Source organism: Peromyscus californicus, unplaced genomic scaffold (genome assembly GCF_007827085.1).
Source record: "Peromyscus californicus insignis strain IS unplaced genomic scaffold, ASM782708v3 Scaffold_21__1_contigs__length_65335640, whole genome shotgun sequence".
Classification (NCBI taxonomy): Eukaryota; Metazoa; Chordata; class Mammalia; order Rodentia; family Cricetidae; genus Peromyscus; species Peromyscus californicus.
This window is the reverse complement of record NW_026294514.1, coordinates 498,246-512,550: the sequence shown is the minus strand read 5'-3', so window position 1 is coordinate 512,550 and position 14,305 is coordinate 498,246.

The window sequence follows — 14,305 nt, the reverse complement described above, 5'->3', positions numbered from 1 at the left end:
GGTAACTCTAACCAAGCAAGTGAAAGACTTGTATAAGAAACACTTCATATAACTAAAAAAAGAAACTGAAAAAGATATGGGAAGTTCTGTGCTCATTCATGGATTGGTAGGATTAGGATCACAAAGCAAATTGGCCATCCTACCAAAACCAATCCCTATCCCCATGAAAATTGCAACACAATTCTTCATAGAAAGGACAAAATTCAGTCTCATATGGAAAAAAAAAACCTAGGCTGGATAAAACATGTCTAAATAATCAAAGAACTGCTGGAGGTATCACTGTCCCTGACATAAAGTTGTATTACAGAGATAAAGTAATAAAAAGAGCATTGCACTGGCACAAAAAAACAGACATGTTGATCAATGTCATTTAATTAATGACTCAGACATAAATTCACACACATATGTACACCTGATTTTGATGAAGTCAGAAATATACACTGGAAAAAGACAGCATCTTTTGTAAGTTGTGCTGGTGAAACTGGATGTCTTCATGAATAGAAATGTAAATAGATCAATTTTTATTACCCTGTACAAAGACAACACACAAATGATAAAACATCAACATAAAAGGAGACACATTAAACCTGAGAGAAGAGAAAGTGGGGAATGGTCTAAAACAGTGATTTTCAACCTCCCTAATACTGCAACCCTTTAATACAGTTCTTTGTGTTGTGATGACCCCAACCATAAAATTATTGCATTGATGTGTTGTAACTGTAATTCTGCTATTATTATGATTTGTGATATAAATATCTGATATGCAGGATATCTGATATTAGACCTTCAAAAGGGTCAAGACCCACAAGTTGAGAAGCACTGGTCTAGAACTTATTGGCATGGGAGAAGACTTCCAGAACAGAACACCAACAGTGCAGGCACTAAGATCAACCATCAATAAATGGGGAAACTCATGACATTGAAAAGTTTCTGTAAGGCAAAAGACACTGTCATTTGGACAAAGCAGTAGCTTACAGAATGGGAAAAGATTTTTACTAACCCCACCTCTCATAGAAGCCTAATACCCAAAATATATAAAGAATTCAAGAAACTAGAGTTAAATAATAATAATAACAATAAAAATCCAATTAAAATGTGGAATACAGATCTAAACAGATTTCTAAATAGAGGAAATTTTCTAAATAGAGAAACATCTAGGAAATTTTCAATAAACCTAGTCATCAGGAAAATATAAATCAAAACTACTTTGAGATTCTGTCTTACACCAGTCAGAATGGCTAAGATCAATAACACAAGTGGCAGTTCATGTACTTAAGGATGTGAAGCAAGGGAACACTCCTCCATTGCTGGTGGGAATTCAAACTTGTACAACCACTATGGAAATCAGTGTGCTCATTGGTAATCAATCTATCTCAAGACCCAGCTATATCACTCTTGGGCATATACCCAGAGAATTCTCCATCCTACCACCAGGCACTTGTCCAACCATGTTCACTGCTTCTATATTCATAATAGCCCCAAACTGGAAAGAGCCTAGAAGTTCCTCAACAGAAGAATGAATAAAGAAAATGTGGTACATTTACACAATGAAATTTGCAGACAAACTGATGGAACTAGAAAAAATCCTGAGATGTATTGGTGAAATTATTGAGCGACATTATACAGAGAGTGAGAGCTTGGGACATTCAGCTCTAAATGGGATATCTTCATCAAATTCCTCCCCTCAGGGCTCAGGGAACCCTGCAGAAGAAGAGGCAGAAAGAGTGCGAGGGCCAGAGGGGATGGAGGACACCAGGAAAACAAGGCCCTGTAAACCAATTGAGCAAAGCTCATATGACCTCACAGATACTGAAGCAGCAAGCACAGGGCCTACACATGTCTCCACTAGATCCTCTGCAAATATATTATAACTTTCAGTTTAGTGCTTTTATGGGACTCCTGAATGGATGAATGAGTGGGTCTTTGACTATTGTGTCCCTTATTGTGGATCTTTTCTTTTTGTTGGTTTGCATTATCCAACTTCAATGTGATGGTGTTTGTTTTATCTTATTATATTTTATTTTGTTATGTTTGCCTGTTATCTATTAGAAGGCTGTTCTTTTCTAATGAAAGACAGAAAGGGAGTGGATTCGGATGAGATGGAAGGTGTCAAAGAACCGAGAGAAGCAGATGGAAGGAAATTGTAATCAGGATATGTTGTATGAGATAATCTATTTTTAATAAAAGGGAAAAGTATAAATATTGAGGAAAGAAATTAAATGTAGAGACGGTATGGATCCAGAGGACACCTAAGAGAAGATGATGCAACACAACTTTCATCTATCTAGAAATGAGTCATGAGAGGATATATACCCTGCTTTGAGCTCTCTCTTCAGTTCAGTGAATTCCTACAGGCAGGAGGACTGGATGAATTGCTGTGGGATGGTCTGTATGTCAAATTACTCTGATTGGTCAATAAATAAAACACTGATTGGCCAGTAGCCAGGCAGGAAGTATAGGCGGGACTAACAGAGAGGAGAAAAGAAAGAACAGGAAGCACCGAAGGAGTCACTGCCAGCCGCTGCCATGACAAGCAGCATGTGAAGATGTTGGTAAGCCACGAGCCACGTGGCAAGGTATAGATTTATGGAAATGGATTCATTTAAGCTATAAGAACAGTTAGCAAGAAGGCTGCCATGGCCATACAGTTTGTATGCAATATAAGTCTCTGTGTTTACTTAGTTGGGTCTGAGCGGCTATGGGACTGGCGGGTGACAAAGATTTGTCCTGATTGTGGGCAAGGCAGGAACACTCTAGTTACAATGAATTACATCAATTTTTTTTCATTTAGTGCAACTAGAATGAGCAGTTTAAACTCAACAATTCAAATTATGTCTGCTGTCCACTGACTTCCTCTTTCCACTGGATAAAGCACTTTTTGAGTTTAAAGAAATGTCCCTGAGCACAGAAAGTAGGTATAGAGTTCCATTTTTCTGTATAAGTAAATCTTGTATTTATGCTCACATGGACCTTCCATTGTTTTATTGTTTGCCATTTTAAACTTATGCAAAACAAATAGTTTTATGCTAATTTTCAAGAATGGAAAGCAAAAAGTGGCAACATGGGCCTAAGGGAACAGTTTAGCTGTAGAATTGAAGAATATGCTCTTAGCACACGAGGCTCTGAACTAAGTGTTCAACAACCTCCATTCCCCAAAACTTCTTCCTTTCTTTGAAACCAAAATAGAGATTGATCTAAAAGTCCAAGTGAGAGACTCAAGTGCTTAGGCTACCGTGGCAATTAAATAGTCTCACAATAAACTAATTGGCTATAAATTTTCAGCATCTACCACAGATTCATCCTTGAGCTGGGCTATAATTATAATTTTTAAAAATAGTTACAATCTGTAAGATGTTTTTATTCACCAGTACACGGTTTGTTTCAATGTGTTAATTGTTGTTCGCACAAATCATTATCTTTTCTATACACCAGCAGCAAACATACAGAGAAAGAGCATGGATCATTGCCCCTACACACCAGACATCAAGTTAATATTCAGAATACATTAAGGGCTCAATAAACAAAATTGAAAAACAGGTCTGGTACCTGAACAGAGAATTCTCTAAAGAAAAAAATATATATATATAACTAAGAATAGCTCGATAAAATGTTCCTCATCTCTAGCAATTAGGGAATTAACTCAAAACAACTTTGAGATTTCTTCCCACCCCATTCAGAATGACAAAGATCAATAAAACATTCCACAACAAATACTGGAGAGGATTCAAGGAAAAAAGAGACTTTATTCACCGTTGGCGGGATTGCAAACTTGTACAGCAGCTATGGAAACTGATGTGGAGAATTCTCAAAAAGCTAAAACTAACAGCTATACCGCTCTTTGGCATATGCTAAAATGATTGCATATTCTGCTGTGGGATGTTCTGTGTGGCAAATGTTTTGCTCTGATTGGTTGGTAAATAAAACACTGATTGGCCAGTAGTCAGGCAGGAGGAAGTGTGGGCAGGACAAGGAGGAGAATAAAGCTGGGAAGTGGAAGGCTGAGTCAGAGACACTGCCAGCCACCACGATGACAAACAGCATGTGAAGATGCCGGTAAGCCATGAGCCACGTGGCAAGGTATAGATTTATAGAAATGGATTAATTTAAGCTGTAAGAACAGTTAGCAAGGAGCCTGGTATGGCCATACAGTTTGTAAGCAATATAAGTCTCTGTGTTTACTTGGTCGGGACTGAGCGGCTGTGGGAGAGATTTGTCCTGACTGTGGGCCAGGCAGGAAAACTCTAGCTACAATATCCCACTCCACAGATACCTGCTCAGCTATTTTCATTGCTGATCTTTTCACAATAGCTAGTAAATGGAAACAACCTAAATGTCCTTCAACTAACAGATAATGAAAATGTCATACACATACACCATGGAATGCTATTCAGCTGTAAAGAGAAATAAAATCATTAACTTTACAGATAATTGAGTGGAACTAGAAAATATATGTTGAGAGAGGTAAGCCAGGCACAGAAATACAAACATCACATGTTCTTTCTCATTGGAGATTCCTGGCTCAAAATGTTAAGGGTGAGTATATATCCTGGAGTATTGCAGAAACCAATAAAATCAAAGAGACCATTGCCAGGTTAGGGGATTAGGAAGAAATTTTGAGAGGAAGAGTAGGGTAAAAGTGTTCTGTTCCAGAAACTTGGAGGGAGTAGGAGGATAAACTAAACAGAGGGAGGGGAGAATAAAGGGAACTAGGAAAGTACAGCTGATCGATCAGAGAAATTTGAAAGAGGGTTGGGATTCTTTCTTTAGGGAAGAGACTGGAAGATAGGGATGGATGGATGTGGGTCCTGGAACAGGAGATCAAGTTGAGAGGGGAAGGGGATAGGGGGATGAGGGAGGGTATAAGAGGAGAAACAGCTAAATTAAAGGTCATTTAGGGGAACTGTAATCAGGATATATTATATGAGAAAAAAATCTATTTTCAACAAAAGTGAAAACATTTTAAAAAGAAGACTGTTAACCCTATAAACCTGAGGTCACTTGTATCAATGAATGAGTGACTATCATTATGAGATTAATCTCAGTCATTGCCAGCCTGGGTAGAATGTGGGTCAAGAGGAAGTTTTCATGTTGAGAAGATACTCAGCCATATACAGTAATGCTTTGTGCCACCAGCTACAAATCAGAGTCGGGTACACTTTGCAAACTAACTGGAAGTTCTTAAGGATGCCAGAAGAAATGCTGGTTTTAGTGCTGGCTACTAGAAAAAAATGCATCATAATCAATATGATTATGTGTAAATCAGTAGAGTTATTAATGGGGGTAGAATCTACTTCACAGGGCAGTTTGAAATCTCTGGGATCTTTTCAGTTAACACAGATGATACAAGGGGCAGCACTATTATTTAATGACTTGATATCATGATACCAGCAGTAATGCCTATGGTACACACAAAAAATAATTATCATGTTTCCCACATAGTCAAATGACAACACGGCAGTTATTCAAGGGAATGGAATGTGTTCAAAATAATTAGAATGGAACATTGTTCCATGACTCCATTACAAACAAACACAAAGTATTTTTAATAGTTGTAACATTCCAGAAAAGCCATTTTATGTTTTGTTTTATCCTAAAATTCACTAAACTTTATTCTTTTAGAAAATTCAATTAGTAGACAATGTTTCTCTGGATGACTAAATTACCATAAATATAACATATAAAAGTTGGTATTTTAAAGTTAAGTTAAAAATTATTTTTTTATACTGGACGGTGGTGGCACACACTTCCATCACTTGGAAGGCAGAGGCAGGTAGACCTCTGTGAGTTCAAAGCCAGCCTGGTCTACAGAGTGTGTTCCAGGGCAGCCAGGACCGTTACAGAGAAATACTGTCTCAAAAACAAACAAACAACAAAACTTCTTTTTTACTTACACTGACTCCTTAGAATAAAAAGAAAGGGAGAGTGTGAGGCTTTTTAGTTGAATGTTTTTATTAGATCCAAGCATATCAATTATAAGTAAAAATATTTGTTTAATGTAATATGTATTCTGATGTGATACTGTTAATATTGTGAAACACATAGATTTTATTACACTAATTGTATTATGATGACAGCTGTGGTAGTTTGAATGTCATTGGCCCCCAAAAACTCATAGTGTCACCACTGGGAGGTGTGGCCTTGTTGAAGGAGGTGTGGCCTTGTTGAAGGAAGTGTGGCCTTGTTGAAGGAAGTGCGTTGCTGTAGGGGCAGGTTTTGGGGTCTCTTTTGCTTAAGCTTTGCTCAGTGTCACAGCCACTTCCTGGTGCCTCCTAAACAAGATGCAGCCAGCACCATATCTGCCTGGGTACCACCATGCTCCCCGTCATGATGATAATGGACAGAACCTCTGAAACTGTAAGCAAGTCACACCAATTAAATGTTTTCCTTAAAAAAAAAAGTTGCAGTGGTCATGGTATCTCTTCACAACAATAGAAACCTAAAGAAGCATTAGCAACTATTTTTTACTTTATCTTTTTAATTTTCTCATGCCTGCTGGAATGGCATTTAGTCTACCGGGTTGAAGCTGTGTCATTTGTCATGCTTTAAAAAAAAAAAAAATACCCAGGGCCAGATTCTCATTGACTCTGGTGGGTTAATTCTGAACAGTTGCTTGGGGAACTGTGATGTAAACAATTAGTATAATCTCCATTACAGCAGTATATGGAAAATTAAAATGTTTCAAGCTTCTTAATTCAAATCAAGACCTTCATATCTTAATGAATCACAAATACAGTCAACTGGTCTCTAAAATTAATTACCAAAAAATCCTTTAATTCACTTTTTGCTTCTACTGTGTATATTCTTTTATGAAAGAACATTCTGTGTGTTGTTAAACTTTAGCCACAGAGACAGAGAACAAGAGCTAAAGCAGTTAAATGTACCACTTGGGAATCAGCACTGAAGAATTTATTTTGAGAATTCATATATACATATAATATGCTTTGGCCAAATGATTTTAATGATCCCATTGTTCCCAGCTGAATGTCAGAAAAGAAAATTAGCTAAGGAATTAAACTTTACAGTAATTACTTTATTTTAAAAAATAAGATTGTGTTTTTATCATTAAAATAGAGTGGTAAAAAACAACATGAAATGGCTCAGAAATTCAGTCTGAGCAAACATCTAGGATGTTTCTTTCTTGGTTGACTCTAGACCAAACCACCAAAATCTTTCAAGTCTGGGAAGTAGAGTTTGTGATTCCCGAAGAACAGCCTGTCCTAGGCTATTCTTGGCTGGTTTGTGACCTTGATTCTATTAGACTGGGGTATGAGGAGGGATAACAAGAAAGAGAAAGAAATGCTACAAAAATAGCTTTCTTTTTGTTTTACAATTCTGATATGTGTTTGCTTTAAGGTCAGGTTCCAAATCAAAATAGTTTTAAGTTATAAGCACATACACACATGTAAAAATCTGAAATTTTTCTCTACTAGCTGTCAGAAAATTTTGTCTGTATTTTTTTTGTGATTTTTTTTTAAAAAACATCACCACCAGTTTTAAAATCGATGTCCTCTTTTTCTCATTCATACTTCTTCCCCTGCCCCACAAAAAGGAGAAATGTGAAGGCATTTTCTTCTGGTCAAGAAACTGTAGCTTGGTCATTCAGGAAAAGCACTGATGAACTGTGTGTCTGTCATGACTTTCCAACTATTTTTAGCACTTGGCTAAATCTGAGTCAGGCATGACTTTCCTGATTCTCTTTTATGTATGTGATCTTGTTTGTTTGTTTGTTTGTTTGTGGGAAAGGATTTCACTATGTATCCCGCTGGCCTTATACTCACAGAAATACCCCTGCTTTCACCTCCTGAGTACTGTCAAACTTTGTGTTAAAGAATGCTTGAAAATACCTCTGCCATATTTTCTTCTAATAGTTTGTGAACTTTTTTCCTGGTTTTTTGAGACAGAGTTTCTCTGTGTAGCGGCCCTAGCTGTCCTGGAACTTGCTCTGTAGACCAGACTGGCTTCGAACTCACAGAGATGACTGGCCTCTGCCTCCTGAGTGCTGGGATTAAAGTTGTACACCACCCCCCACCAGTGTCTGTGAACTTCTTCAGGGTATGGTTTTAATGTCTTGCTTCTGCATTTCTAGACTCTAAAACAGGACCATCTCATAGAATTTTCTATGGCAATAGAAAATTATAATTTATCTTTTTTGCCAACAAAATGTCCCTAGCCTCATACAGTTATGAACTATTTGAAATGTGATTAGTGTGCCTACTTACATGGATGAGTGAATAAAGAAGTAAGTTAATGAAGTAAAATAAATCTTAGTCATCTGAGTAACGAATGGAGAAAGAAAACAAGACATGGGGCGGTTTGTACAAAGCTCTACAAGGCTTTTTATCCAGCTGTGTCACTTACATTTACTTATAAACATGAGCCTTGAGTTAGGAGAAATGATAAAAACAAAATGTTAAGTTCAACTAGAGGCAGCAGAGCAGTTTCATACACATCATCCTCAGATAGTTTAACTCTGCCAGAAGTAATTTCAGCTAAGGAAAACGGGCACAAACACAGCTGTATTTTCCAGCATTTCTTGCCATACCTGCTCTTTGTATAAACAATCCACAAAAATGCAGTACATTAGTTTCAGAGTTTCTTCTCTAAAACAGAGTGAATTTCAATACTTCTCATATTTGTACAGTTTGATCCAATGCTTGTTAGAAATGGCTGTTCTAACTCATTCAGCTATAAACTCTTATACAACAATGCTTTTAAAGGATAAACCCAGTTGAAATTTGTATTACCATAAAATGCTGTTATGTTATCAATATTACCTTTAATAAAAACTACGATTACATGTTTCTTACAGAATTGGGGTATAATGAAAATAAATTCTAGCATGGTCGTTTTCAAAGTTATTCTCTACTTTTTCAAATTTTTTATTTTTTAATTATAAATTATATATTTTTCTCCTTCCCTTTCCTCCAATTCAACCATCTTGTTCTCTTTAAATTTTCTTTCATTTTTGTTACATATATATATATATATATATATATATATATATATATACATACACATATTGAAAATATATATAAATACAACCCTCTCAGTCCCTGTAGTATTACCTATATGTATATGGCCCTAGGGCTGACCACTTGGTAGTGTAAGAGCAGTTCTTAATTATTTTACTATTTATAATAACTTGTTTGCTTAGAAACTTACAGTGTCAAAAATGGAGGCTTAAAAGGCTAACATCAAGAGAAAAGGAGTAAAGATGAAGTTAATACACAGGGATTTTGATTAAACAAATTTAAAGTCACTGTAATTTGTAGTTTACCATCAAGTAACTGTGTGTATCATTCTCTGCAAGGCTTTCACACATACTGTGAAGTATGCTTTCAATAAACACTAACCACAAAATAATTTCCAGTCACCAAATATAAAGCATGAAAAAATAGCCTCTAGAGTTTTTACTTCAAAGTATAACATTCGCATTTGTGACATTTAACATAACTTATTCATGTTTCAGCAAATAAATTATTTTGTCACTTATAAAATATACCAACTACTAAAGTGTGAAGTTATGTAGAAAGCAAATTAAAACATTCATTTTGATGATTCCTACTTAATGGAACAGAGGATAGGTAAGTACTAGTGGGCAGACAGAGCCCTCTTCATGTATATCTGCTTTATGTTAACGGCTGGGAGTGTGTTGGGAGATAGTGGGAGATAGCAACATCCAGACTCTTCAAGGAATGCCTCAGAGATAGAGTTCTGCCTTGATTAATGTCATTCCACTGACATTCTTTATTTTTTCAATGTCTTCAAATTCTTTTCTCATCACATCTACTTGACAGCTGACTTGCCCTTCTGAATCCACACAAAAATGATGTGCAGGCTGGAGGGGATTTGACTCAACATACACATTTATATCCTTATAAAACAATCTCTAATTTGACTCTGTTGTTGATATTTTCTTAGAATCATTCTCTTTTATCAGCATTTCCCCCTTCATCTTGGTGACTATATCAAGCTGTCTTCTTCTCTAAACCTTTACCCCCCTTTCAAACTGTTCAGTTTCTGCAACACTGAGAAGATAATATCCCATCAACTTTCTGATACCATTCAACAATAAATATTTTTTCCCTTTAGGTAAAGGAAGATTTTGCTACATCCTCTATGTATGACCTGTAATTTTTTCATTCTTTTAGAGATACTTCATCTCAGAATTTAATCTCCAATTTAGACAAACACACACACACACACACACACACACACACACACACTGACATGACTTCAGTCTATAAAGTAATTCTATTTGAGAATCTCTTCACTCTCAACTACTATTTATTTTCCAAAATCAATCATTTACCTTTTATGTTTTCCCAAGTCTGTCTCATTATTTGTAAGAATGCTGTCAACTCTTCTCACATGTTTCCTAAACTCAACCAACGTCAGGATGAGTTTATGCTTCTTATCTTAGGAAAACCTGCCAAAATTACTTATTTGTCTTAATTAGAAACCATAGCTAATCATTGCAATCTCCTTTGCTTTATTTTATCACCCATTGGTTTCCCATGAGAATTCAGTTCTATTTTTGAACAACACAAACATGTTTTAGTTAGTCTTTCATTATCTATCTGTGCTCTAGATAGAGTGTTCTAGAGCAACACTTCATTCAACCTCCTCCAGACTATTCAATGCATTTATACTGCCTACTTCTCTTTCTTCTCAAAATAACTTTAGTAACTGCTCTCTTAGGACAGAGCCCATGCATTCACTTCCCCTCACATGTCCACCACTGTCTTGTCTAGGCCCTCTACCTAGATTTTGTTTTTGTCAGAATACACTGTGCTATCTTATTTAAAAAATATTTCTTAGCTTTTAAACATACTATTTTTGTAGCATCTGTGACTAGCTTTTACCTGTACTGGTGTATAGCTTAGATTGTAACATGGATATTGGATCTCTCCAAGACATCATTCTTGAGCACTTCCCTTCCAATCTATGAATTAATGTTTCCTTTTTGTTCTCTCACAATCTACTTTGTAAGCCCAACAAAACAATCTTGACATTTTATAATATTTAAAATCTTTTTCAACATGTTTTACTCTCTTGTAGGTTTGTGAGGGAATGAACTACACTTGTTTTATTCTTGATCACATCTACTGTTTGTATATGTTGTTAAAAATAATTAGTATACAGCTGAATAAAACTGAGCAAAAAGAAAGAACTTGAAGTGTAGACCACCCAAATAAAATAAAAAGAATAAATATATATTTCCATGACCTATCTAATCTCCACTGAAATACAAAGTTAGATGATGTACTAGATAGAGTGGTGAGTGTAAAGTCATCTAAAGTAAAGTTTTCTCTATTATTTTAAGTTTATGTTATCTACAGATATTTGTTTGCTGAGAAATATTTGGAGGCTTTTGTGTCATTTCAAAATCAAATACTGTTGACTTTTAGCTGAAGTAGTAGATTTACAAGTGCTTAGGTTAAAAAGAAATAACACTCTTAAATATAAATTGTGTTCTAAAGATAGTGACACAACTTATTTTGTTATAAAAAAAAGAGAGAGACTTTTCATTAAGAGCAAGATTATATAGAGTTTTCACTGACCAAAATAGCATAGAGGTGGCCAATTTATCTTCATAGCCACATGTCAGAACTATAAATCAGGAACATACACCTACATACAGTGGAAATTGTATGTGGTTGTAATACTGTATTGACTGTAAGAGCATACAGCACAGAAGGAAACATGGGGTTGATGTACTTTCAAACCATCCTTCTTTGTTTTATTAGTAACCATCCTTATATACCACACAGGCATATATTTAAAATATTGAAATGTATGGAATGGAGGACACCAAAACCATGACCCTCTAAATCAACAGGGTCGATGCATATATGAACTCACAGAGTTAAGGCAGTAAGCATAGAGCCTGAGTGGGTCTCCACCAAATGGAATCTTAGAGCTGAAAAGAAAAGTGAACACATGCCCCTATCTCTAACCCAGAAACAACCTCCAACTGATAACTCTTGCAAATGAAATTTTAGTTTCCTTCAAGGGAGTCTCACCAGGGAAACAAACTACTTTTAAGAGTGGGCTACATATCCAGCAGTAGATGGCCAACAGAAAATGAACTCAACAGCCTCATGGATCTCATAAGTCAGGGCTTAGTTGTTTTTGTTTGTTTGTTTCTTGTAGCATGAATCTTAAAAGTTCTTATTAATAAAACCAAACCTGAGCCAGGTATTGGGGTGAACACTGGTAGATCAGAGAGACAGAACAAGCCACAGCTAACTTCACCTGGCCAACTTCTCAGCTGGTCTTGATTCCTCAGACTGGAAACTTCTGTGTCCTCATATCCCAATGGCTCTCAGCTGAACTGTGCTCAAAACCTAAAAGCTTAACCAGCCAAATGCTTCTAGTTTCTGGTCTCCACGCCTTATATATCTTTCTGCCTTCTACCATCACTCCCTGGGATTAAAGGCTCACTCCCTGGAATTAAAGGCGTGTGTCACCATGCCTGGCTGTTTCCAATGTGGGCTTGAACTCACAGAGATCCCAGATGGATTTCTGCCTCTGGAATGCTAGGATTAAAGGCATGTGCTATTGATAGAGATTTGTCCTGACTGTGGGCCAGGCAGGAAAACTCAAGCTACAAATGGCGTCCAACGTGGTGGCAAGAGTTTCCACCTAAAAACTGAAAAAAAAATTCTAAAATGGAGCTAAAAACAGCTTCCTAATTGTCTCTCTCAAATGAGGGGCAGCTGCTGGTTTGAGCTACTGGTGGGTTCCTAGCTTGTGCACCTGACCTGCAGTATGGTGGGAATGAGGCCTCTGCAAATGGCACATTAAACGGCATGGTGGATTTAGCCTTTGCTAGTACAAAACAAAAAAAAGAGGTTTTTTTTGGGCTAAACACTGCTTGGATAAAAGCATATACCCACAATAGCTCCCAGAGCTGGTGGTAAACTACCACCGCCATGTTGGGAAGCTGAGGTGGGTGGAGCCAGCAGCCACAGCTGCTGCAGTTTAAAGCAATAGATTCACAATAAGACAGATTCAGATGTAATAGTTTACAATGTGTGTAAAAATACACGTAGGCTTGAAAGAGACAAAAAAAGGTGATATATACAGTTATAGAAACAAATACATAGTTTTAAAAAATAAAGTCTTTAAAGAGTCAGTAAAATTAATATAAAAAATAAGCCACGTAAAGATGAATATTACACAGAGAATCTGGATTGTGTTGTCTTTGGGATTTTTAACTGCAGAAAAACATTTGATTGTAAAAGCTGTTGAGTTATGCCAAAATGTGTATTTTAAAGGTACCTTGACTTCAAAATTTGGATATAAGGATATGTTGCTTTGGAAAGGAGACTCTGCTTTTGTTCCCACAGAAAGCCAAAGGCTATGGATTTGCTCCAGATTAAGATACATCAGGTTTGACCAGCCAAGACCCCCTGAAAGGTCTCCGATGACACCATGGCCCAGATGATCCAACATCCAGAATGGTTTGAAGGCAACTGGCACAGATGATACACCCTCATGGACTACTCCATAATCCTAAAATTTTCTTTGTGTCCCCATAAGATACAGCGCCCCCCTCCAGCAGGAAGTAGTAAGAGAAGCTACACCCAAATTCCCAAATTATATGTAATTTTATTTTGTTAAGGTTAAAACCTTCCTTTTTGAAAAAAAAATGGGGGAAGTGCTGTGGGATGTTCTGTATAGCAAATGTGTTGCTGATTAGTCAATAAATAAAACACTGATTGGCCATTGGCTAGGCAGGAAGTGTAGGTGGGACAAGGAGGAGAATAAAGCTGGGAAGTGGAAGGCTGAGTCAGAGAGACACTGCCAGCTGCCACAATGACAAGCAGCATGTGAAGATGCCGGTAAGCCACAAGCCATGTGGCAAGGTATAGATTAATAGAAATGGATTAATTTAAGCTGTAAGAACAGTTAGCAAGAAACTTGCCATGGCCATACAGTTTGTAACCAATATAAGTCTCTGTGTTTACTTGGTTGGGTCTGAGCAGCTGTACAACTGGCAGGTGATAGAGATTTGTCCTGACTGTGGGCCAGGCAGGAAAACTCAAGCTACATGCTATCACAGCCTATCCTAAGTATCTAGTGGCTTTTCTGTTCTCTGACCCCAGATAAGTTTATTAGGGTATACAATATTTTGGGAAACACAATACCACCCCAGTTTATTTTTAATTTTACCTTATTTTTATTTTACTTATATATTTTCTCTCTTTTTACCCTACAGGTCTTGTGTATATATCTTACAGTTTCTAGTTCAGTGTTTTTATGGGATTCCTGAATGGGCAAAGGAGGGGATTTCTGT